We start from the raw sequence: 26,076 nt of genomic DNA on the forward strand, positions 1-26,076 counted from the left end.
AGAAGGAGAGGAACTTTCGTTTATAGCAAACCGTGATATCAATGTACATAGCTAGTTTTACGACCGGATGCCCTTCCTGACACCAACCTCAGTTGAAGAGCTAATAAAGATGAAATAAATGATGGTGAACGAAGTTGGCTAAACAGGTGTAAGGAATCGGCTGTAGTCTGTGAATAAAAACTGCCCCGGTATTTGCCTGGAAGCGTAAACCGAAAACCATTCTCAGGGCAGCTAACGGTGGGGATCGAACTCACGCATCTCGTGAATGTTGAGCTTGCCTCCATAGCCACTCTACTTGGCCATGTTCCTAAATAAATAACTATCTCAAATGAACATATTAAAAATACCTCCATATTTATATGGACATATTATAGCCTTTAAACATAAAGGTGAGCGCTGCGCTCACCAGCGAGTAACGGTGCACGTAAAGACCTAGCGAGTAATGCCGGGTTAAGCTTTGCATTTTTTCCACTTACAATACTTCTACCAGAGTATTCCTGTCACCTTTTATGTTCAGCTTCCTTTGGTCAACCTTTCTTCTTTCTTAATTCCAATGATATACAGTTTCCAGGGAAGGTGGGTGGTTCTTTCCAGTCTTTAGCCAAAACTCTTCTTCTTCCTTTGATTGATATTAAGGTGAGCTGTTGATTATATTGTTTTGTTCCTTTAAACAATGCTACCACTTTGTCAACTTCTGTTCATCCTCTTTGGAATATATCAGTTTCTAATGTCTGCCATCCTCTTCTTCCATTCTTCACTTATTTTCTACAAAGCACATGAGCTTCTTCCTTTGCTTCCACCTGCTGTCCTTTTACACACTTTGTCTTCCACATCTTGGGTGCATTCTTTGTATGATCACAACATCTAATACAATATGTCAATTCCAACACAGTGTCTGTGCACTTAGTGATTGGTACATTGCCAACAAGCCTGCAGCTTCCAGGTTCTGTCTTGCTGCTATAGGCCTGATTAAGTGTAATAATCATGCTTGTTGCCCAGCTCAGGCTACTGCTCAATCTTGTTCTGGGGATTTCTACTACTTCTAGGATATCTCCTGGGGCTCCAGTGACTTCAAGCATCTCCCTGCCAGTCTGCCAGTTACAGTCCGGATCCTGACATCCCTCTGTTCTCTTTGAAATCATAGTCTTGGCTATGCTTGCAATGCTCATAGTCTTCGCTATGCTTGCAATGGTATCAATTGATAGGACCAATGACCCTGCCTTTGACCAGAGGACCAAAGATTGCCATCAGTCATTATGGGTAGTTTAACCTACGATAGTCACGCTGCCTTTTGTGCCATGAGTAGTAGTGGTGGACTGGGGGTCCACACGTACATTTAAGTAGATTTAGGAGTTGTTAACATAAAACTAACACAGAAAATGCAATTTTGAGGTACAATAGCTAATTTAAAATATGTTAATAATTCTAAAAGCATATACAAGAATACCAAATATTGACATGTTATAGAACAATGATCAAGGAATAATCAGTTTCATGACCTAGGAGATTGCCACAAATAGGTTGTCAATCACAAGTAAACATGTAATACATTATGCATAATAAAAAATTAACATCTCTCAGCAAATTTTAGTCACTTTCTATGTTCTCCAAGCATTCAGAGCACATAATAGTTGCATGTTCGACACACAAGTATTTATCATACCTCTTGCAACTGTACCTGGTAGCTCTGTTCTTTTTTGTATCACAGTAAGCACGGCAACTCCTGCGGTGGCTGGAATTCAGCAGAGGGCATCCTCTAGGTCAATTTTGAAAATTTCACAGATTCTTCACCTTCTCCTTCTCTTTCTCCTTCCACACCAACCAATAATAAGAACAAAAAAAAAAAAATCAACTACAGAACAGCATTCCTAAGGATTCCTCCACATGCTGCACATACATAGAATACCTCAGTGGACTTCAGCCCTAGGAACTCATAACAGGTGATATGGAGACTTACAACACTAAGGAACTATTCAATTGAGTTGAGTCTGTTTTTTACCTTTTCCTTATTACTGTGGAACAGATCAAATTATCAGTCCACGAACCTGCTACGCGGGTGTAGCAGGGGGAGAGGTGATACTCCCACGTGGCGCATCCCAGGTGGCGGATAGGGGGGTCCTAACCGGCTTGCCGGCGGACTTGAGGGAAATAAAATACCTCTCGCGGACCAAACACACTCCCCCTGTGGGTGGGGGAGGCTGACGAATAATACACCCATAGTATCCCCTGCCTGTCGTGAGAGGCGACTAAAAGGGGCGACCAAGGAATGATTGTATCAGAACCATGAAACTACTTTTGATTAGTACCATCATGCGCGGAACACCATCGATCGCTTTTACTTGCGAGTAGTACCACTCTGTTAGGTACTCCATAGTTGTGTGATTCATAGCACTCGAGTGGAGTTCAGTGTGAGTTTCCAGTTCCCGTGAGTTGTGCCCGTGTGTGCAACACCACAGGTCTGGGCGTTGCCTGTGAGTTGTACCCGTGTGAGCGACACCACGCGTCTGGGCGTAGCCTGTGAGTTGTACCACTATACGAGCGACACTGTAGGTTTGCGTTGCCAGTGATTAGTACCCACTCTGTAGGAACACCACGGGAATACCGGCGCCCGTGATTAGTACAACTAGGTGAGGAACCTCATCGGTTTGCGTTGGCTATGAATTTACAAAAAACAATATGTATATGAGTTTCCACCTTATCAATACAAATTTATTTTACATTAAGCAAGTAAATATAGTCAAGACTAGTTTCGACCCCTAGGGGGTCATCCTCAGTTGACAAGCGTTAAAAATGTATTGTTTACAAAAACATCACATGTAGTGGTAAAAGCTTAAATTAATTTGAACCGATCATTAATGTTGGTATGTCTGGTACATGATTGACTAGTGTGCATCATCCATGAAGACACATATTATTTTTTATGCTACTACCATCCAATTTTTTAGGTTATACAATGTGGAATATACATGCATTTATGCAACTCAACAGTGGCAAGTTTAACAATGTATATTTAAAGTTGGTTCATAAATTACACATTGGCTATTGATTAGGAGATTGGTTTGAACACTTTTGACTAGAATATCAATGTAACACCTTACTGGCATATATCTTAGATGCTAAAATCAGTTTGTGAAGCCTGTTACTCTTGATTGAGTCTTAGTATAAAGTTAAAATTTTAAATGAAAACTATTTGCTTAGTATAGGCATTAAATAATGCTGTTAAAATGGACGTAGTGGTAAAAGCTTAAATTGATTTGAACCGATCATTAATGTTGGTATGTCTGGTACATGATTGACTAGTGTGCATAATCCATGAAGACACATATTATTTTACATGCTACCACCATCCAATTTTTAGGTTATACAATGTGGAATATACACACATTTGTGCAACTCAATAGTGGCAAGTTTAACAATGTACATTTAAAGTTGGTTCACAAATTACACAAATTGGCTATTGATTAGGACATTGGTTTGAACACTTTTGACTAGAATATCAATGCAACACCTTACTGGCATATATCTAAGATGCTAAAATCAGTTTGTAAAGCCTGTTACTCTTGATTGAGTCTTAGTATAAGGTTAAAATTTTAAATGAAAACTATTTGCTTAGCATAGGCATTAAATAATGCTGTCAAAATGGACATCTAGCTAAAACAGTGGTATATGTATGTCATATATGCCTGGTTAAAAACACATTACATTAATGTTATTGATATGTGGTGCAACATGTACATTGTTTTGGAACAAATGGGGTTGACGAATTTTTCATAACAATCTTAGATATAGTGTTCTAATAAAATGGGTCCGTAAAAATATTTATATGTACAAAACAGTTAGCATTTTAATAATCCGCTGTAGATCGGGTAATGCTTAGATATATTAGGCAGCTACTAATGTTGGAGTTATTAGAAATATTAATGGAGCATGTTTTCCATCCGTATGTCGTGATGTTTCTGGCTGGTGACATTTGTCAGAATGTGTTGAAATTATGCGTCTTGATGCACGTTGATTTTATCGTGGAAGCGTATATGTTGTAAAAACAAGGTACAGTATCTGGAAATAGAAATAATGAGTGTGATAATGGTGTGGTATGAAAGTGTAATAGTAAATCGTATGTCGTTTTACTTACGTAAGGTGTTGGAACCGTGCGTTCTTTGTAGCTGCCTGTTGGGATCTAATACGTGTTGCTCTGAGATTGTAGTTAGCGGCGGTAGAGCTTCCACGATAAAATCAACGTGCATCAAGACGCATAATTTCAACACATTCTGACAAATGTCACCAGCCAGAAACATCACGACATACGGATGGAAAACATGCTCCATTAATATTTCTAATAACTCCAACATTAGTAGCTGCCTAATATATCTAAGCATTACCCGATCTACAGCGGATTATTAAAATGCTAACTGTTTTGTACATATAAATATTTTTACGGACCCATTTTATTAGAACACTATACCGTATCTAAGATTGTTATGAAAAATTCGTCAACCCCATTTGTTCCAAAACAATGTACATGTTGCACCACATATCAATAACATTAATGTAATGTGTTTTTAACCAGGCATATATGACATACATATACCACTGTTTTAGCTAGATGTCCATTTTGACAGCATTATTTAATGCCTATGCTAAGCAAATAGTTTTCATTTAAAATTTTAACCTTATACTAAGACTCAATCAAGAGTAACAGGCTTTACAAACTGATTTTAGCATCTTAGATATATGCCAGTAAGGTGTTGCATTGATATTCTAGTCAAAAGTGTTCAAACCAATGTCCTAATCAATAGCCAATTTGTGTAATTTGTGAACCAACTTTAAATGTACATTGTTAAACTTGCCACTATTGAGTTGCACAAATGTGTGTATATTCCACATTGTATAACCTAAAAATTGGATGGTGGTAACATGTAAAATAATATGTGTCTTCATGGATTATGCACACTAGTCAATCATGTACCAGACATACCAACATTAATGATCGGTTCAAATTAATTTAAGCTTTTACCACTACATGTGATGTTTTTGTAAACAATACATTTTTAACGCTTGTCAACTGAGGATGACCCCCTAGGGGTCGAAACTAGTCTTGACTATATTTACTTGCTTAATGTAAAATAAATTTGTATTGATAAGGTGGAAACTCATATACATATTGTTTTTTGTAAAGTAATATCTATCAATACGGAAATGAAACTTATAAACAACAGTTGGCTATGAGTGGCGCCATTGTGTGAGAAACACCATAGGTCTGCGTTACCTTTGCGGCGTACAATACTTGTGAGTAGTACCTTAATGTTTGGAACACCGTGAGTTTACGCTACCTTTGATTAGTACCGCAGCTTGAGAAATATCATGGTTCTCCTTTACTACTGATAAGTGCCATTAGCATCATTGTGCTTTATAAGTGGTCCCTTGGTCACTAATACTATTATTTACAATCTTTTTTGAGTCTGATCCACTGTTTTTTTTGTTTCTGTTGTGTTCATGTCCATCCATTCATTCTTCATGACATTTTTTATTTTGGTCAGTGGATGCTTTTCATTTTTTGTTTTTATCTCATTTCGTACCATTAGGGGCCGATGACCTCGATGTTAGGCCCCTCTAAACAACAAGCATCATCATCATCATCATCAAATTATCAGTCTCTCTCCTGTCTCTATTAATTAAATTTTTCTGAAATTGCTCAAACCCTATTCCTCAAGATTTAAGAGGCCAATGACCTAGATGTTAGGCCCCTTTAAACAACAAGCAAGCATCAAGAGTTAAGGGCATATGTTTTCTTATTATACTTTGAGATTATGGTGATAATTTTCTTTGCTTTTCATGATGAAACTAGGATTCTATTCTCAGGTGTCCATGGCATAACTGTTTGTGAATTACCAATACCAAGGGTTTTCCTTTCATTTCCAACCTTGAGATTTGTTTCTTTTCAATTTCGTACTCTAGTTTTTAGACCATCATCCTTCAAGGGTTATAGTATTTCTGGTCTCTCTGTCCTCCTGCCTATATGATAAACATAAACAAATTAAGTTAAGGTCTTCAGTTCAGCTGTAAGGGTGAAGGTTTAATTTTCTGTCAGGAAGTTGAGAAATGTCTAAAAATGAGACTTCCACTTCAGAAATAAGTGTCAAGTTTGGTTCATGCTTTGCATGAAGACACTGGCAGTCTTTTGACAAATGTATATCAATTTTGGTACCTTTTGCCTTTGATTAACCTCATTATTTATTCATGTTAATCTTACCTGAAATGTTTTCTCTCTTCAGGTAGCTTTCCATTGAAAAAGTACTGGGTCTTTTTTTTTTTTTTTTTTGGCTGGCTGGCTCTGTGTGTCAGGGGAACATGCATGGAAGGCAATAGCGCGGCCGGGTGACTTATTTGCTGATAGATACATTGCTTCATGACTGGCTAAGATGATCTAATGCAGTACGGTAGTGATAACCATTGCTTCACAGCAATAGTTTAGTTCAACATCTGTAGAACTGGTAGTGTGTTCAATGTGTTCACTTCAAAATAGCGTATTTGCTGTAGGAATACTAATTGTATGTTTAACGAGTGATGTATACAGTAGAACAGCATGTATTCATTGTGTAGTGCTATGCAAAGCATTCTTCTTATACAGAATGCCGCTTTTGATTCATTTCCAAATTTCCTGACATCCTCCCCGCATAGGAGTACGGTACATAAATTAGTACCGGTAAAGAAGTTCTGCACCAGCGGGCCCATTCTTAACAAGAAATCATGTAGGAGACAAACCGTTTTGACAGAGGAAAAGCTTGATGAAATAGGAGCTCTCCTGGAAAGAACTCCAACAATATCCCTGTTGCATTCCCCCTGTGGGTGGGGGCGGTAGAATAACACCGACGGTAACCCCTGCCTGTCATAAGAGGTGACTAAAAGAGGCCCCGGGGGCTCTGAACTATGAGTCCTGGCATTGCTTCCGCTTACTTGTGCCAGGCTCCTCACTTTCATCTGTCCTATCCGACCTACCTTGGTCAACTTTTGTTCTTTTCCGACCCCGACGCTATTAGGTTTGCGAGGGCTAGGGAGTCTTTCATTTTCACGCCCTTTGTGGCCTTTGTCTTCCTTTGGCTGATATCTTCATTTTTTGAAGTGTCGGATCCCTTCCATTTTTCCTTCTGATTAGTGTTATATAGAGGATGGTTGCCTAGTTGTACTTCCTCTTAAAACAATAATCACCACCACCACCACCATCCCTGTTGCGTTTTGCCGTAAAAGCTAATGTGTCATTATCTTCTGCCCGCAAAGCAACAAAGCTGTTAAAAGCAAAACCATACAAACCCACCCCTGCCCAATATTTAAGAGGACCTGACAGTTTTGCTAAGGTTCGGTATTGTAACTGGTTGCTTCAGTCAGTTCACAATGGATATGCTGACCCAGAACTTTTATTTTAATTGTGGTGAAGCATGGCTACACTTAAGTGCCTATGTATATAGTCAAAACAATCACTACTGTTGTGCAGAAAATCCCCAACAGCTGCATGTCCGTCCACTTTATGATGTAAAGATAGGAGTTTGGTGCACAATAAGTGCTTGCAGAATTATAGGGCCTATATTTTTCCGTGAAATAATAAATGCTGTTTGATATATAGACCTCATTCTCAGACCATTCTTTCAAGAGCTGACCGAAGAAGAAAGGAGTAATGGTTACTTTATCCAATGTAATGTGATGGCACACACTGCTAATCGGTCTATGGAGGTAATACAGGAAGTTTTCGAAGATCGAGTGGTTAATTATCCCCCTAGATCTCCTGATTTAAATCCCTGTGATTATTACCTGTGGGGGATGCTGAAGAGAAAAGTGTATGTGAAGAACCCTCACACAAGAGAAGAACTACAAGAGAACATTATACAATTTATTTCGAGCATCACACGGGCTGAGTTTCGCCGAGTGTCTGCAAACCTATTTATGAGGTGTTAGGTATGTTTGACAGCTGAGGGACATTTTTTGAACATAAAATGTAATGCCAGGTAGGTTTTAAACTAATAGTTTCACTAGAAATGGATTTCTATAAGTGTGCATGGCTGTGAGTAGTGGGGAGGAAAGGTGTGCATTATACCGGCAAGCAACGGAGTGTCATTGCACCAGTCATGCCATGCTCTGAGTGGTGCTGCGGAGCGATCCAAAAAAAGCCCTGTATAAGTTCCCTCTGGTGTGCGTTTATGTCACAGGTTTAAGAGAAACTATTTGTCTTTCTTTTTCGCCGGGTATGTTGACCCTGCTGTCATTAATTCTTGACGTGATTGACAACCTATTTTGTGGCTCTCTCCTAGGTCATGAAACTGATTATTCCTTGATCATTGTTCTATAACATGTCAATATTTGGTATTCTTGTATAGGCTTTTAGAATAATTCAACATATTTTAAATTAGTTATTGTACCTCAAAATTGCATTTTCTGTGTTAGTTTTATGTTAACAACTCCTAAATCTACTTAAATGTATGTGTGGGTCCCCAGTCCACCACTACTACTCATAGCACAAAAGGCAGCGTGACTATCGTAGGTTAAGCTACCCATAATGACTGATGACAATCTTTGGTCCTCTGGTCAAAGGCAGGGTCATTGGTACTATCAATTGATACCATTGCAAGCATAGCCAAGACTATGATCTCAAAGAGAACAGAGGGATGTCAGGATCTGGATTGTAACTGGCAGGGAGATGCTTGAAGTCACTGGAGCCCCAGGAGATATCCTAGAAGTAGTAGAAATCCCCAGAACAAGATTGAGCAGTGGCCTGTGCTGGGCAACAAGCATGATTATTGCACTTAATCAGGCGTATAGCAGCATGTCTTTTAGTGAGCAATACCATGCAATGCCTGACAGAACTTCACAGAAATGGAAGTTGATTATCAGTTCCTAGTAACATTAATAGATGGATGAAGAGGAAGAGTTCAGGTAAAGAAAAGGAGGGAAAGAAAGAAGTTGCCTAAAGGGTCTAAATGACCACTGAGGATGGAGGTATGCCAAACAAAGAGCCCAGTTTGAGAGGGAAATCCTAACACCTAGGAGGAAAGATTTTCCAGTGAAATTCTTTCCAAGTATGAAGCTGATGTTCAGACAGAACCTGGAAGCTGCAGGCTTGTTGGCAATTTACCAATCACTAAGTGCACAGACAGTTACTGTGTTGGAATTGACATACTGTATGAGATGTTGTGATCATACAAAGAATCCACCCAAGATGTGGAAGACAAAGTGTGTAAAACAACAGCAGGTGGAAGCAAAGGAAGAAGCTCATGTGCTTTGTAGAAAATTAGTGAAGAAAGGAAGGGGAGGATGGGGGGCATTAGAAACTGATATATTCCAAAGAGGACGAACAGAAGTTGACCAAGTGGTAACGTTGTTTAAAGGAGCAAAACAATATAATCAACAGCTCACCTTAATATTAATCAAAGGAAGAAGAAGAGTTTTGGCTAGAACCACCCACCTTCCCTGGAAACCATATACCATTGGAATTAAGAAAGAAGAAATGTTGATCAAAGGAAGCTGAACATAAAAGGTGACAGGAATACTCTGGTAGAAGTATTGTAAGTGGAAAAAATGTAAAGCTTAACTGGGTGTACCATGATCACCATATACATCTTACAAGATGTGAATCCTTGGGGGAAGATGTGTGTATGTCCTTCAGTACTCACTCCTCAGCATAATATATCCATCACTGCTCATCACTGAGCTAAACTTCAAGAAAGTAGACTGCACAGAAACTAGATGTGGGGGGCAAAAAATTGACATTTCAGAAGTAAAATGAAGTTTAGATGATGCTGTCAGATGCAGTTTATGGAGCACTATAACACATTTTTACCTGTGCATCTTATTTGTGTTTTCTGGCTATATTTCAACGCACAGTGCTCCATAAAGATTTTAGTGCTTCACTAGCAGAAACCAAACAGAATTATTTAAACTTCGTATTTTATTCTTCTATGCATTGTTTTACACTTATTTGCAATTAGCTGATGATGACCATGAATACTGGTCAAAACCGGTACCAATTTTAATTAAATAGGAATGTAAACTTATATTTCTTATTTTAATAGTATTGAAAGGTGGAACCATTTATACCTTCTTTTAACTTAATATTGAACTCGCTTCAATACAGAACAATATGAAATTCTTATCTCTTAATCCAGTTCAGTGTTTAAGACATTAATTACAGCACTGTTACCTAGTTTTATGCATTGATTCCCCTCTTCGTTGCACTCGGTCATGAGCCACAATACATTAACATAGTTACATGGTAAAAGGACCTGCTACATGATTTCAAGGCATCATGTTTTGCGAACGAATGATATAACATTTCGCTAGGGTTCAGGATTGTGTACAAAATGTGCTCACTGAACATTTGTACCATACTGTACACCTGCAGGGGAATAGCACCCCTACATCCATGTGCATATTAGTTGGGCCTCAGCAAACAATATTGGAAGGGGCTGCCGAATCATACTGTATAGTTAGTGGGATGCAAAACCAATAACATTGTTTTATATTACTTCACTTCAAAACAAAATAATCTCAGTGGTTTTATCTTTTGAATGTGACAATGCCAGAATCCTAGCGTATTTTATATTATCGCGTTTCTCTGTAGTCATCTTCATAAGCATTTCCATATATGGAGCCTACTAACCATGCACCATATTTAATCCCTAAGGGACCTATGAAAACAACAATCATTATCAATAACTTTTTGTAAGAATACTCTGCTATTTTGAGCCACTTTGTCAAGATCTCCTAATTGACATTGTAATCGCTTAGTGACTTGGTTACGTAAATAACATAATAATAAATTTATGAACACAGTAAACACAGTAAAATAAACTTAAGGTTCAATAGAAGCAATGCACTACAAAACGTAAACAACAGGTTGGAAAACATGACAACTACAGACTGGATGTGGAAAGCAGCATGGAACTCTACCCTTTGTGAAGAAAGGAAATATAGATAGTTATTGCCCTTGGATAACACACATTTATTTTAAAAAGGAAACACAGCATAACTCATAATATAAAGAACAAAACAAAAACTCACAGACATTTATAAAGTAAATTTAAGTGTCAACTGCACCTGTACAAAAGAAATTTTAAGCACAACTTAAGTATCCAATGATACATGACGATTTAAATGAGGGCTAATCCAAATCTACACAATGTAGAAAAAAGATCCTAACACAGAGGCACAGAAAACTTCCATCACTACCTTAAACTCTTCCAGTAATGAGCATAGATTTTGAGTGCATGTGTTAGGTGTCGCAGAACTACAGGAGGTTAAAAAGAAAGGAATTGCCTCTGAAACAAAATGTACACAATCTTAACTGAAAAGCTAAGTCATTTCGACAATTTTTAGCGGTGAACATGTATCTTGAGAATAAACTCCTGCGCAAGAAAATAAATTATTTACATTTAAAAGAAGTTAATAACCAAAATAAAAGGAGAAACAGTGCTTACCCTGAGACTGTATCCCATGATGGGACCGATGGGGAGCGCGTCCGCTCTCTAGGATGGTAAAAAAGCAAAGATGCAGAGACTACCTCGCTCCCACTGAAGGAGCGGGTAAGATTGAGAAACAGGAAACGGTGCTACCACCAAAAGAACCAATCAGAATATGGGCGTCACCCTCAACTTTCACATTCACCAATTACATGAACTCTTATTTTCCCCAATCAAAAAAAAGTCTCTTCATTCTTGATGATCAATATTCAAGAAAATTCTTTTACGCAACAGGAAATGTGCTTCTAGAATGGCACATGTAGGTACACGCTGTATCACAATTTTGATAACAAACAAAAATATTAAAATTCGCAGATAAATGATAATTTTGATACAATACATAAATAAAAAATCCAAAACAGAATTCTTCCAAGTTCAAAGGTCCAAACAAGAAAATATTTCATACAACACAAAGAAAAATATTTAAAAACAATAAATTAAGAAATTTCCATCAATTCTCCCTGCTGTCTTAACACTGCCACAGACATTTAACAGTATTATTGTTTTCTTACCATCAGTCAATACACTCCACGTGTTTCATCATTGTGACAGTGCCAGGAAGGATGATAAAATATTTCAGTAATGTGGCTAGCAACATTTGTTTCAAGTTCTCATTTCACAGTTATTTAGATGAATGTAGAATATATCTAAGCTAAAAGGGACCTCTACTTATGGTCTATGCATTATAATTTATTCATCATAGAGGTTGTAATCACAGACGGTTATGTCAAGTGAAACAGAGAAGGATGTATGCTACTAGGAAGATAGTTTATATTTTATTTACGGTATCCCCTGCCTGTCTAAAGGAGCGACTAAAACAGGGGACCAGGGGCTATCAACTTGGGGGCGTAGATCGATGACCATGGTTCCTGTATCTGAGTCTGGCATAGCTTCCACTTACTTGTGTCAGGCTCCTCACCTTCATCTTTCCTATCTTCTTTTGCTAATTTTTTTTTTTTTCTTTCTGACCCAAATGGCATTAGGTTTTCAAAGCCTAAGGAGACTTTTATTTTCACACCCTCCATGGCCCTCACCTTCCTTTTGCTGATACCTTCATTTTTGAAAGTGTTGCACCTCTTCTCTATTTTCCCTTGGATTAGTGTTAATAGACGATGATTGCCCAGTTATACTTCCTCTTGAAACAGTAATAACCCCCACCACTGTAATCTGGAGTAGTTGCATAGAACTTTAAAGAACTGTTCTCTCAAGAAAAAAGAATGTAATATATTACTCTTACCAGGCAAGTTGGCTGTGTGGTTAGGGCCGCACAGCTGTGAGCTTGCATCTGGGAGATAGTGGCTTTGAACCCCACTGTCGGCAGCCCTAAAGATGATTTTCACACCAGGAAAATGCTGGGACTGTACCTTAATCAAGGTCAGGCCGCCTCCTTCCAACTCCCAGGCCTTTCCTCACCCATCATCGCCATAAGACCTGTCTGTGTTGTTGTGACATAAAGCCAATTTTTGTAATGTCCATAAGCTTCCAGTTCTTGGTTCATGTTCATCCATACAATAGTTTGAGATGTTCTTGGCAAAAATAATATCCCAAAGAGGCCTAGCACTGTTTTATTTTATTTGTGGCAAGTTTCTTCCTTTCATCTTTCCCCTTTCTCTGTTGGTAAACCCTCTCTTTTTCTGACTCTGACAGTAGTGGGTTAGTGCTTAACTTTTATGAACCTTAGCTCTCTGCACTCAATTCCCTCATTCCATGAGGTATTGGAACTCTTCTTCTTCCTCCTCGAATAACGAGACTAATCACAATATAGTAAATGATCCTTAAACTGATTCATCAAGCAGACAAACTTCAGCAGAACTGGCTGGCAAGCATTCTCAAGCAGGCTCACATTTGCACTCTAGGCCAGAGTATCAAGTTAAGTGACATAATGACCCTAATGAAATATCATACCTGTACTAAAATGTATGATCCTTAATGTATATATTCTGAAGTACTCAAAGTAAAACATGGTACAAAACTGCTATTGCTCCCATTCCTACCCTTGGTCAACTCTTGTTTTCTTTGTACTCTGACCATATAGAGATTGAAACATAGAGAATCTCCTATTTTCATGCCTTTGATGGTTTTTCTTTTGCTGACACCCTAATTCTTTGAAGAGGTGGATTTCTTTCCTCTCCTGTAATTAAAGAAAAGAGCGGATGATTATCCCATCAATTTACCATTAAACAATGTTTACCATCTCCAAACCATTTATTTGTCAATCTGATCTTCTTTTCTTGATGTGTACTATGGCCTCCGTAAGTCATTTCTTGCAAGTATATGTGGAAATTCTATAACTCTTGCAACACTGCCATTAAGCCAACTTATTAGGAATATGAATAGATAACTAAATATAGGAGTATGTGTGTAATTTAAAAGATCATCGTCCACTACTCCTAGATTTATTTTGTAAGGTTCTCTGTTGTAAGCAGGTTTAATACCAAATCACAATTATTGGTTTTTGGAGAAACAAAATCTCTTCCCTCCAAAAACTTTGTGCCCTGATCTTTATTTATTAGGTGTGTTTAATTTTCAACTTACAGCTCTTATTCCTTCAGTGTTAAGGGGATGTGATTTTTGTGTGAGGCTATAACCATGCAGTTTTCCTCACTTATCTTATTCAGAGTAGAATTACATGTCTTCCTTCAATCTGGCTCCTAGCATAATTTCTCAGATCCTAATCAATTTTGAGATACAATATTGACTTGAAGTTTCTAGGAAATTCTCCCATAAAGGAAGAAATAATACGACCACAACCTTGATTGATTCTGGCATGCAGAAGTGGGATATTTCCTCTATAAGTTGTGACTAAGAGAGAATAACTCATATGGGGCCATTAGAATAGAAGAGCATATGCGCCAAAAGCTAATTTTGAGGGAAGTTTAAAGTTTTGCTATTTATCACACAGAGAAACATCATCATACACATTGAAATATTTTATTAAAATATTGTACACTGTTTAGAAATGAACCAATGTCACTGCTACTGTAACTTATAATTATAAAATATGCTTTTGCAGATATTCTAGGTTTTTGAACACTAATTTTATATGTGACATGTGATGCTGCTTTTACATGTGTGAAGAATGTAACTGTTTTCATGCAAAATGGATATACATACTATATAAATAAATTAACTAGTATGTATAATTAATAAAGTGAATATGAATAGATTACTAAATATACAAATTTACAAAACTATTTGTTTAGCTCACCAAAGAAGCGCTGGTTGGGCTGCACTGTGAGGAACCTCTGACATTTAGGAGTATGTCAGTAATTTAAAAGATCATTGTCCACTGCTCATAGATTTACTTCATAAGGTTCTCTGTTGTAAGCAGGTTTAATGCCAAATCCCAGTTTTTGGAAAAACAAAAAACTTCCCTCTGAAAACTTTGTGCCTTGATCTTGCCATTTCATTATGTGATACATCTCTCTTTACCAAAATGACATTGGGTGTGTTCTTCTTTCTGCAAATTCTAATTAAATAATCATCTGTATTTCTCTTTTTCCTTGGCCACGTTTATTTTCCATTTATTTTTCTGTAAACAGCACTTTCTAGGATGACTTATATCAAGAGTGGGAGAAGCACAGTCTGTATCACCCATTGTTTGTGCTTAATAAAAGTAAATAAAAGTGAAAAGTCTACGCTACAAGTGTCATTCCTTGAATGATAATGGTTGAAAATAAAAATTTAAATACACAACACTAAATACACCAAATAAATATTACCACAGGATCTGTATGATAGCGAGAATAAGTGTTAACACAAGAACCGTGGCTGGATCATTTGTGACCCATCTGTTAATTCTTTCTTCCATATCTTCTTTGTGTCTCTACCTGGAGTGCTAAGCTTTTATGACTTTTCATAAATAAGGGTCTTTAACAACCACACATAATTTTAGTTTTCGGGGCGGCAACACCTGTTTAAAAGATCCAGATTTACCTAGAACCGCGGCTGGGTCAGATTTGACCCATCATTGATAATAATGTGTTAACATCTGTTCTTCCGTTTAGCTTCTTGTACTTTTAGTCCATATGTCACCGAGATTCTCCAAGTATATACACTGTGCCCCAGCTGGCAACATCGCATTGGCTGAGGAGGAAGGGAGAGGTACGAATCCACTTAGTCACATCTGAACAATCGTGCAGTAAGGACACAACTCACGCTTTGTTTTGCAATAGGTTGTTAGTCTTGCAGTATTGGTGTATAAATAGTGAGTGAATAGTTGACAATGGCCACATGTTAATGACCTACTACTGAACAAAACATTATTGATGCCATAAATGACATTTCCTTTGAGAAATCTGAAGGAGAACCCTTGAATTTTTCGTCTGAAGAAGGATCACAGCTCATATTTTCAGATTTGTCATCAGAAGATGATGATGTCATGCCATTTGAAGCTGTAGCAAATCCTGATAGAGCAGGTATGCATTTCTAAACTTTCATTTCATAATTTGTGGACTATAATTTAGATTCTTTGCAAATATCATGCCTAAAAGTATTTAGTTTACAGTTTCATTATAACTGTGATATTTATGTTCCGTGTATTTTTATTTACTGTAAATATTATTTTTGGGTGGAAAAACTAAGAAACACTTTACCTTAGTATCTAATCAGGTCTTTAAATGCCAGGGACTTCTCGCAGTCGTCAAAGGGGGCGTGGCCAGGAGTACTGTTGAGTTCCTTCATCGGGAGAGGATGCAATCGCTAACGGTCAAGGAATTGTACAATTTGACGACAACAGAGAGGATGCGCAATTAATGAAACAAGGCAGGTTTTGCGTTGAGAGCCTGATTCAACTTCCAGCAGGTATAGAAATTTTATCTCCAGATGGCACGACCCGAAAAGTTGGGGTAATTGATGATGTTACAGCTGGTAGGCGTGGAGCTCAAAATGTGTTCAGAGATCATGCTGGACCTACTGCACATGCTAAACATAATGTGAATGAGACTTGCGTAAGTGCTTGGCAACTTATGATCACGGACAAGATTTTGACACATATTGTAAGATTTACTGAGACAGAGGCACATCGTGTACTGATGTCAGATGATTGGTGTCTAAAGATTGAGTAGATGGAAGCCTTTCTTGCTAAACCGTACATTCACAGTGCCATAGGAGCTTGGCTTAGAACTGGACTCATTGTGGTCAGAGAAGTGGGGCAATCCTATTTTCAAATCAACAATGGCTCGTGATAGGTTCATGAAATAATGCATTTCTTGAGATTTGACATTAAATCTACGAGGTCAGAAAGACTAAATGAAGAAAAATTTGCATTGGTACGAGAAATCTGGTACGCCCTCATTGCAAATACCCAAATACCAATGGAGCGTATATTACTGTTGACGAGCAGCTCTTCCCTCGAAAATACCACTGTAAATTTGTACAGTTTATGGCCTCGAAACCAGACAAATATGGGCAAAAGTATTGGATGGCAGTAGGCAAAGACTAAAAATATACCGTGAATGCTTTTCCCGTATCTCAGAAAAGATTATGCTAGGCCAAATAACAAGCACCTTGGTGATTTTGTAGTAAAGAAGTTGATGGAACCTTATATGAATAAGGGAAGAAATGTCACATGTGACAATTTCTTCACCTCCTTATCTAACTCCGAAACATTGAAATCAAATGCAACAAGTCTTGTCGATACCTTGAACAAGGCACGCAGGGAAGTACCAGTATGTGTGAAAAAGGCAAAGCACAATTTGCACAACACAGTGCTGCTTACAAACATGATAAATCGTTGACAATCTATCACGGAAAGAGCAACAAAAATGTTCTTGTTCTCAGCACTATGCACGCTGATGTGAAAATAGAGCCTGATAACAAAAAGAAGCCAGACACAGTCACATTTGACAACGCCACAGAATATGGAGTACTGGCCGAGTTGGCCATGCGGTTAGGAGCGCTCAGGTATGAACTTGCATCTGGGAGATAGTGGGTTCGAACCCCACTGCCGGCAGCCCTGAAGATGGTTTTCCGTGGTTTCCCATTTTCACACCAGGCAAATGCTGGGGCTGTACCTTAATTAAGGCCACAGCTGTTTCCTTCCCACTCCTAGCCCTTTGCTATCCCATCATCGCCATAAGAACTATCTGTGTCGGTGCGACGTAAGGCAACTAATAAAAAGAATATGGAGTAGATGTGTTGATCAAATGGCTCACAAATACTCAACCAAGGCACCATCCAAGCGCTGGCCAATTCATACATTCTGCAACTTGCTGGATTTGACAGGAATAAATGCCTGGGTAGTGTACAATGCACTGAATGAAATGAAAATGAAACAGAGGGCCTTCATTCTGCAGCTGGGTGAAGAGCTCGCTGAGAAATATGCAGCAACTAGTGTACCAAATCTTATGTTCATTATGTTCAACTACTCATATGAACTTATCTTTCTATTTCTCTGAGGCTAGACCATATGCCTGGTTTATAATCTAATATTGTTTCTCTGACTCACTGTAACTTATTCCCTAAATTAACAGATGGTGACTCTGTGCCATTTCAATTTCCTAGACTGGTTCTTCTCGACCAGCTTTGTCTTTATAACTTCTTTGACAAAAAAAGTACAAATTATAACAAGAGGAAGATGGCGAGGTGTATCTGTGATATGTGTATCGTGTGGTACACAAAACTATTATTTATGATGAGCTCTTTAATTTTCTCTATCCGCACATCTGACCTTGTGCGCTGGATTACATAACAGGTACCGGTACTTCATTATTCCTTTCTTATGTTGCTAAGGCTAATGTAACTTAGCGTTTCTGTGATCTCTTTTAGGTCGTTTCTTAATTTTCATGGCCATGTGATCATCTTTTAATTTATTTTATTATTCTACTTATCTTATTCATGCTGAGGAAGGATGAAAAGATATTGCAAACCCGTTTTGTGTGCATGTTTGTGTGACTTGATTTTGATGGATGCGTTGTTATGTCTGGACCTGTCCATATCTGTTCTCCCCTGCATATCACTTTTGGGCTGAGTGATATTGTTTGTGGTATAGCGCTGTCTTAGGTTCTATTCATTTCCGCATCCCTTGCTGATACGAATGTATCCTCCAGCATATATGATTTGAGATTCCATTGGATTGGGTGACCCTTCACTTGTACATGAGGGGGCTCTGTTATTTTATTCTTGTTAACCTGATTCAGCCCATGCTTGCATGTATGATAAATTATGCTGCAGCAAATCTACCACAGTGTGTCTTAGTTTTATCTATTTATTCAATACCTTGGACTATCGGTCTAGCTACGCTCATTGTGTGAATGGACTGTGTAAATGGTGGGTTTGTACTGTCTATTATGTCTTTTCCTTGCTGACATTGTTCATTTCTTATTTGTGTGGGTGTTTTATTGCATTTTTGTTCCCGTGTTGTATTATATGCTTTGGGTCCATTTTATTATTTGGGGATCTTTCTCTGTTAATCTTGTTTGGTTCTCAGAGGTCACATTTATTTATGTGTCGTGGGGCAACGTCTTATTACCTTTCCCTATAATCTCCTTGTTTTCCTTGGTTTACAATCTTTGTGATGTGCATTCTTTTCTCGTTACTCATATTCATGGAGTCTCTCAGGAAAAATAAAAACTTCTTCTTCCTTGGTGATTATCAAGAGAGTAAATCCTTTATGATTCAAGACTGATATGTAATCTTTTCCACCTTACTCATATAAAAGTGTGGATAATTCTTTTGAGGGCTGTTCTAGGAGAAATAATAAGGAAAACATATTATTCTAGTTTCTGTGTGTGATAAGTGAATAACAATCCTCCTGCCCATGTATTACATTCTTATGACAATGTCTGCAACATTACAAAAAGTGGATTCAAATGAATAATGAAAGAAATGTCCATAAAAACCAAATATCCCTAAATATATTCATGTTGGCTAACGTGAGTTGTATTTCATGCATTTTTTGCTTCCTGTAATTTATGTAGTGTTCTCTTTATGTTGTTGTTTTTTTTTTTTTTTTTTTTTTTTGTTTTGCCTTCACCCAAAGATAATTTTAATGACCTCTTTACACTAATGTGTTTCTGTCCTGGGTTTTTCCTTTTGTAATACTTTATTTTAAGAGAGGCCCGGATCCAGTTGCCGACTAGTAAATTGTTGGTTTTGACTGATCCTATGGCAAATTTCTGGGTATGCTAAGGTGTGTGGTTTATGTAGTGGGTGGGGGACTAGGATTGCAAATGCCCACACATTATTCCAGGTAAGATTTCTGAGAGGCAGGAAAAGCGCGCGCCTTGTCCGGTAAAGTCCAATTACAAAGGAAACAAATTGTTTGTGAAGTGCCATTCCTTCAAAAAGACTATTTGCAGCAAGTGCACAGCAAAGGAGTATCAAGTGTGCTCAGCATGTGTCGTGTGAAATGCCATTCCTGCAAAGAAACTATTTGCAGCATACTGTACATCATTAACATTTGCCAGTTAAGTTTCACAATTGTCTAAATGTTCCTTATTTGTATTCTTAATATTCTAAATTTCAAATAAATTATCTGGCGAATGTACCCATATATTCTTCAGTTACCAAATCCCCATCCATTCATTAATAATCACAAAACAGACAGGTGGGTCGTAAGTGACCAAGCTGCAGTTCTAGGGGTTATACAGATCGCTGTGGTTCTAGTGTTAAGTTATGACTAGCTTTTGAAGCAAAAGACTGAATGAAAAGCTGAACTTTCAAACAGATACCACCATACAAGAAGGATTCAATCTAAAACAACAAATATACATTAAAATGCTTAAGGAATTTTTGAGGGTTGAACATCTGAAAACAAACAACACCCTCTTTCAGAGATGTATTGCTTTGTGCTAATAAATACATGATAGCTATCATAGGACAGCAACGGACCAGGAGTCAGATTCATACGGCTTTGCTATTCTTGAGATTGAGCTGCAGCGCGTAAGGTCGAATGATATGGTATATTCCAATGGAGGTTTCATTCATAACCAAGGCATATTATTCACAATTAACAGCTATGAAAGAGTATACTTCATACTATGTGTTGCAAAAAAAATTATGAAAAAAGCATACTTTGATGCATACGCCTCTGTTATTCTAAGCATCTCATATCAACTCTGTGTACAATTTAGAGACCTATGTCTCCCTGTGGGTGGGGGCAGAAGAATAACACCCACGGTATCCCCTGCCTATCATAATAGGCAACTAAAAAGGGCCCCAGGGGCTCTCAAATTGAGAGCGTGGGTTGGCAACCACGGGGCCCTTAGCTGAGTCCGGGCATTGCTTCCACTTACTTGTGGCAGACTCCTCACTTCATCTACCCTATCCGACCTCCCTTGGTCAACTCTTGTCATTTTCCGACCCTGGCGGTATTATAGCACTTGAGGCCTAGGGAGTCTTTCATTTTCACACCCTTCATGGCCCTTGTTTTCTTTGGCCGATATCTTCATTTTTTGAAGTGTCAGATCCCTTCCATTTTTCACATTGATTAGTGTTATATAGAGGATTGTTGCCTAGTTATACTTCCTCTTGAAACAATAATCACCACCACCACCACCACTCAGAGACCTATGGCTGATCAACAGACTCAAATTGTAATAATAGATGCTGTTACAGCAGTGTGCATATAAATCCAAACAAGATACAGAAAAGTGTTCTCATAACAAAAGCTGTAAAACTACCAAAAATCACTTATGCAATTTAAAAAAAGTCATTTTAATACTTTATGTGGCCTTCTTTGTTCTTCAAAACCCCACTGACATGCTTTTTCATGGATTTCACCAATTTTTCACAAATATTCTTGATCTCTTCAACATACATATCAACAAACTTTCATTGATCTATCCAGTTTTGCCATTCTCTTCTTACGAATGGCCCATACATTTTTGATGGGGTTGATAATGGATTAGTTTCCAAGCCAAGGGAGCATTTATTGATCTTCTTGTATCTGTGGCATGGTGCAAAATCTTGTTGAAAAACACTTTCACCATCTGGAGAGTTTTTTTGTGACTTAGGCACTACCCTCCTTCGAAGGATTTCTATGTACTGGTCACTGTTAATCCTACCCGTAATGGGGATTACAGATCCTGTCCCCTTGTAGATAAAACATTCCCAGAACATAACATTTGGAGGAAGTTTAGGTGCTTGTTGAATATGAGCCAGTGATGTTTTCTCTGATGTTTCTTTACGCGCATAAGAAACATGTTAACCACAAACTTTGAGATGGATTTTATCTGAGAACACAACTTTCTTCCAATCATTCACAGCCCAGACTTAATATGTAGTTTAGTCTATATTAATCGCTTTTTGGAAATAGCGTCTGTCAGAAGCTCCTTCTTTGCTGATCTGTTCCTACCCCCGACAGTCGGTAATCAGAAATTTTGTTACATGAACATTTCACCCACTCTGACTCGGTTTAGACTGCTGAGAGCCTCAGAGTTAATGGCCATCTTTAGGTGTAGTCTTGTGTTTCTGATCACAGTTTTCTTCGTTCATTGATAATAATAAGGTTGCCAGACGTACTAGATTTTACGGAATAGTACCGTATTCGTGTTTAACATCCCATGACCCAGACAGTTCCTATTCGGGACAGCAATTGTTCTGTATTTTAAACTTCAAGAGAAATACGCCAGTGTTTCCTCCTCTGATAATTACCAAGAGCTTTTCTTCTTTCCTTCAAAGAGGATAGATTTCTTCACTCCTTAGTTTTTTATCTGGTGTGAGTATGCAGACATTTAAAATTGTTTTTTTATTTTATTGTTTGCAGTTTTCAGGTTGTTCATCTTGGCGAATAAGATGCGTAATAGGCGACAGCTACCTAAGGAAGTCCGAGTCCATCGCATGTTCGCATAAAATTGTCAGCAGTGAGAAATGTACCAGGGGTACACCTTCCCCGGCTATTTAAATCACGTGCCTTCTCTATGGCCATCTATGCCAACAGTCTTGAACTTGTAAACTCCCAAAGAATTTCATTTTCTACAGTTAGATGGCTCTACCATCAATTTGCTAGCTCATTCTCATGGACTAAAAATAAACTACCTGCTAGACTAATATTTATTTTTGGAGTTGGTAAACTGTTTCTGAGGATTCTCTTATGTAATGTACCGAAGTTGTCAACACTTCAACTGGTTCCTCCTCGATTGTAATCAACCTAACTTTTAATCTTGCCTGTCAAACCGGGGGTGTGTACAGGAATACAGCCTATCATTGAAGTGTTCTGGAAGCTTCCCCTTACAGAACTATAAAAGCAAGTCACTTTAGGGCTGTCTTGTCTGAATTACTCCAGTGCTTGGGAGTGTGACTTGATGGAGGCCTAGGAGGCAGGGGTGTAGCCTGCTTGAAGAACATCCAGCGATACAAGGTAATGGCAGAATTTACCTAAACATGTGATAACCCCTGCGAGTAATTTGAGGGGAAGGTTTCAGCCATTTTCTTTTAATGTAATTTTGTAAACTGGTGGGATAAATGTAGGATTATCAGCAAAGACTGAGGACTCTGTTTCTATTCCCTACTGGGAAATATGTAATGTAAAGGAACAAAGAGTAGTGACCCTCTGTCACTTCCTATTCAACATTGCATTGGGTGACTAAAGATTTCAACCTCAAAATTTTGTAAGTCTTGTCTTGACTTCAAATGTTCCTCCTTTAGTCACCCCCTTGTAATACGGGATTATCCTCTGTACCTTTGGGCCATAAGGCCACTTAGGTTTCTAGTAATTTCTATCAGGAGCGCTGGTGTTCTGCCTTCTTGCCTTTTGTTTATGGCCGGTTGTGTGCAACATTTCCTTTTTACCATTAAAGCCTTGTAGTATGGGCAATTATGCCCTTGTTTATTCTATAACTATTTCTTCATTTTGGTTCCCTTTAGGAAAAGTGATCAATCTTATTGTGGAGCAATTGATAAGCCCAATATGGGGCAACCATGTATGAGCACTCTAAAGTGGGGTCACCCGTGTTTATCCCTAGTGTAGGCCTAACATAAGTGTATCAAAAGAAACTGATTGCCCCTGTGAGGCTAGACTATAGTATTTTGGAACTCAGACTCCTGTGTAGTGCATCTACCAAGAGCAAACCTTGCTCTTGTAAAATATTGTACCTATTTCAATAGATCATATATTGCACTTCAGTACAGAATAAAAAATGAAATTTACAGCTTATAATATAAATGTACCTGTCAAGAGCACTAATGCTCTTCTCTATGTAAATTAATAATTTGGTAATTATCTCACGATTTTGTACCTGATTTCAGGACTTCTAAGTCCCCAATACTGATAGAGCTGACAAACTCATTAATAACCTGTTCTATTGTTTTTTATTCATTCATATTTTCTCACAATTTTAAAAAAGGAAAGAAATAAAATTTGCTCTAAGTAATTCCTTGTCCAGCCATTCAACCCAGGTGCTTCCTGTTCCCCTGTGAGCCACGGAAACTCCATAACAAGTTGTAGCAGAGCATGGTTGAATGAGCCTGGACAAAGCCCCTTTTGAAAGGTTTCTCTAAATTTAATATTTGAACACTAGAAATTTTTCAGTTTTTCTATTTTTCTAAATTTTGCCAAAATTCTATTTATCATGCTGGGCACCAGAGATGATCTTGCTCCTAGGTATTTATGCAAGGAAGAGTTTATTTATGAACTGGCAATTAGAAAGGTTCAGTCTTGTGGCATGGCTGCGACAGACGCGTCAAGACTAAAAGATTTGTTAGATCTTCGTATTTCTATTCCTGTTTATGGAGAGAAGGAAGTTGATGAGTCTCTATCCACAATCACCACTAATATTGCTGATCTTGCCTCTGTTGTTAGTTTTTTTTGAAGGAGGTGAACCCTCTGGTAATCAAATTAAATGTGTTCAGGCTAGGCTGTTTCAGTTCTATAACATAGTGGGGATCTGGTGTTTCTTAAGCTGAGAGAAGAATATTCTAGTATGGCTAACTCACTGTGCCAACATATCTCTGAGCTATCTAGTAAAGTGAACCAATTGTTGTCTGGGTTTGTTAGTAGAAAGAGTGATTATGTTGCCCCATTAAATATGAATACGTAAGAGGACCGTAATAAATCTTTGGATAGTGGGGAATCGGTTGAACAACAGCAGGCATCTGCCCCTTCTGAACAGATTACTAATACTGTGGGCAATCCACAACACCTTCCTCTGTCTTTTATTAGTAATGCTGCTTTCGAAGCACCCCACTCTCCAGCTGTCTCACCGATAGTATACCCAGGCTTTAGCAGCTTGCCACATCCTTTAGCCATGTTGCTTAAAGGAATTTCAAGATTTTCAGTCAAATCCACTAAGAACATCATTTATTTTATAAGATTTCTTGTGGAATTCCAAGATCATGCTTTGGTGTTTGCCCTTTCACATTCTCAAATCTTGCAAATAATCTATCCCTACACCATTGGTGTCTTGTCAGACAAGATAGTTAAAGACAAATCAGAAAGAAGTTCCAGTGAAACATTTCATCATCACTTGCTGGCTAACTTTATTCCTTCTAGAACCTTGTGATCCTTAATTCAAAAATACTATTTCATAGTTCAGAGGCTAGATTAAAATCTAGCTGATTTTGTTCAGGTTAAATTATACACCAGAGTATTTGCCTTGCACTATTCCGAAGGTCAAATAATACAGAGCATAACTGAATGTATTTCTCCATCTTATCACACATATTTGTGCTTTGCTTCCCATCCTCTAACATTTAGGGTACTTGAGGCCATGTCTGTTTCTGTTGAGAGAGTGAAATATGCCAACATACAAAGAGTTGTTCACGATCCACCACCTTCTTTTAATATTTCTCGCCACCTCCACATCGAACTTTCACCCCTAAATGTTATGCTTGTGGGTCTGTGGACCACTTAAGGAATAAGTGCCCCTTATCAAATAGTCTAGGTTGTAAAAACGGATCTTCTGCCTCCTCAGGCTGTTTTAAATGTGGTTAATTTACACACTTGGCAAAGAAGACTACCTACACCTTCTTGTTCTACCTCAGGTAATAATAGTAACAGAATTTGACTAGAGTGCCTGGCTGAGTCTTCCCAGTCTGTGTCTCCAGGCTCAGCCTAGCTTTATTCAGATTACACCATTTCAGGTATTGAGAAAGTAAGTTTGTCTAAAGTGTTCTTTGAAGGTCCTAGAGAATGCTTAAAAATTACTTCTGATGCTCCAAAATTTGTGCCCTTCCTCAAAATAGAAATAAAAAATGAACCTGTCACTGCCCTCTTAGATTCCAGAAGTATAGTATCCATTATATCAGAAAACTGGTATTCTGTTGTAAGTTTCCTGAACAAGTTTCCTTCAGTGTAAAATGTATTTCGGCCAACTCTTCTATTTAGAAATTTTAGGATTCATTTATGGAAAAATTCATATTTCTATGTTTACCTGGAAATTTAAGTTGTCTGTTGCTAAAAAATTGTCATACCTCGCAATATTAAGGGCAGATTTGATGTCTCATTCTGGTCTTGTACTTAACTCCAAAGTAAATCATGCACCTTCAGGTTTGATAAAAAGTTCCATATACCCATTTTGTTATGTAATTCTGCATCATGTTCGTGTGTTTTGCCTGCTCAGAGTGAGATGACATTAGATCTTCGTCATCTACCTGAGGACCAGGCTACCAGTATTCATACATTATGTCAGTC

Source organism: Anabrus simplex, chromosome 4 (assembly GCF_040414725.1).
Source record: "Anabrus simplex isolate iqAnaSimp1 chromosome 4, ASM4041472v1, whole genome shotgun sequence".
Lineage (NCBI taxonomy): Eukaryota > Metazoa > Arthropoda > Insecta > Orthoptera > Tettigoniidae > Anabrus > Anabrus simplex.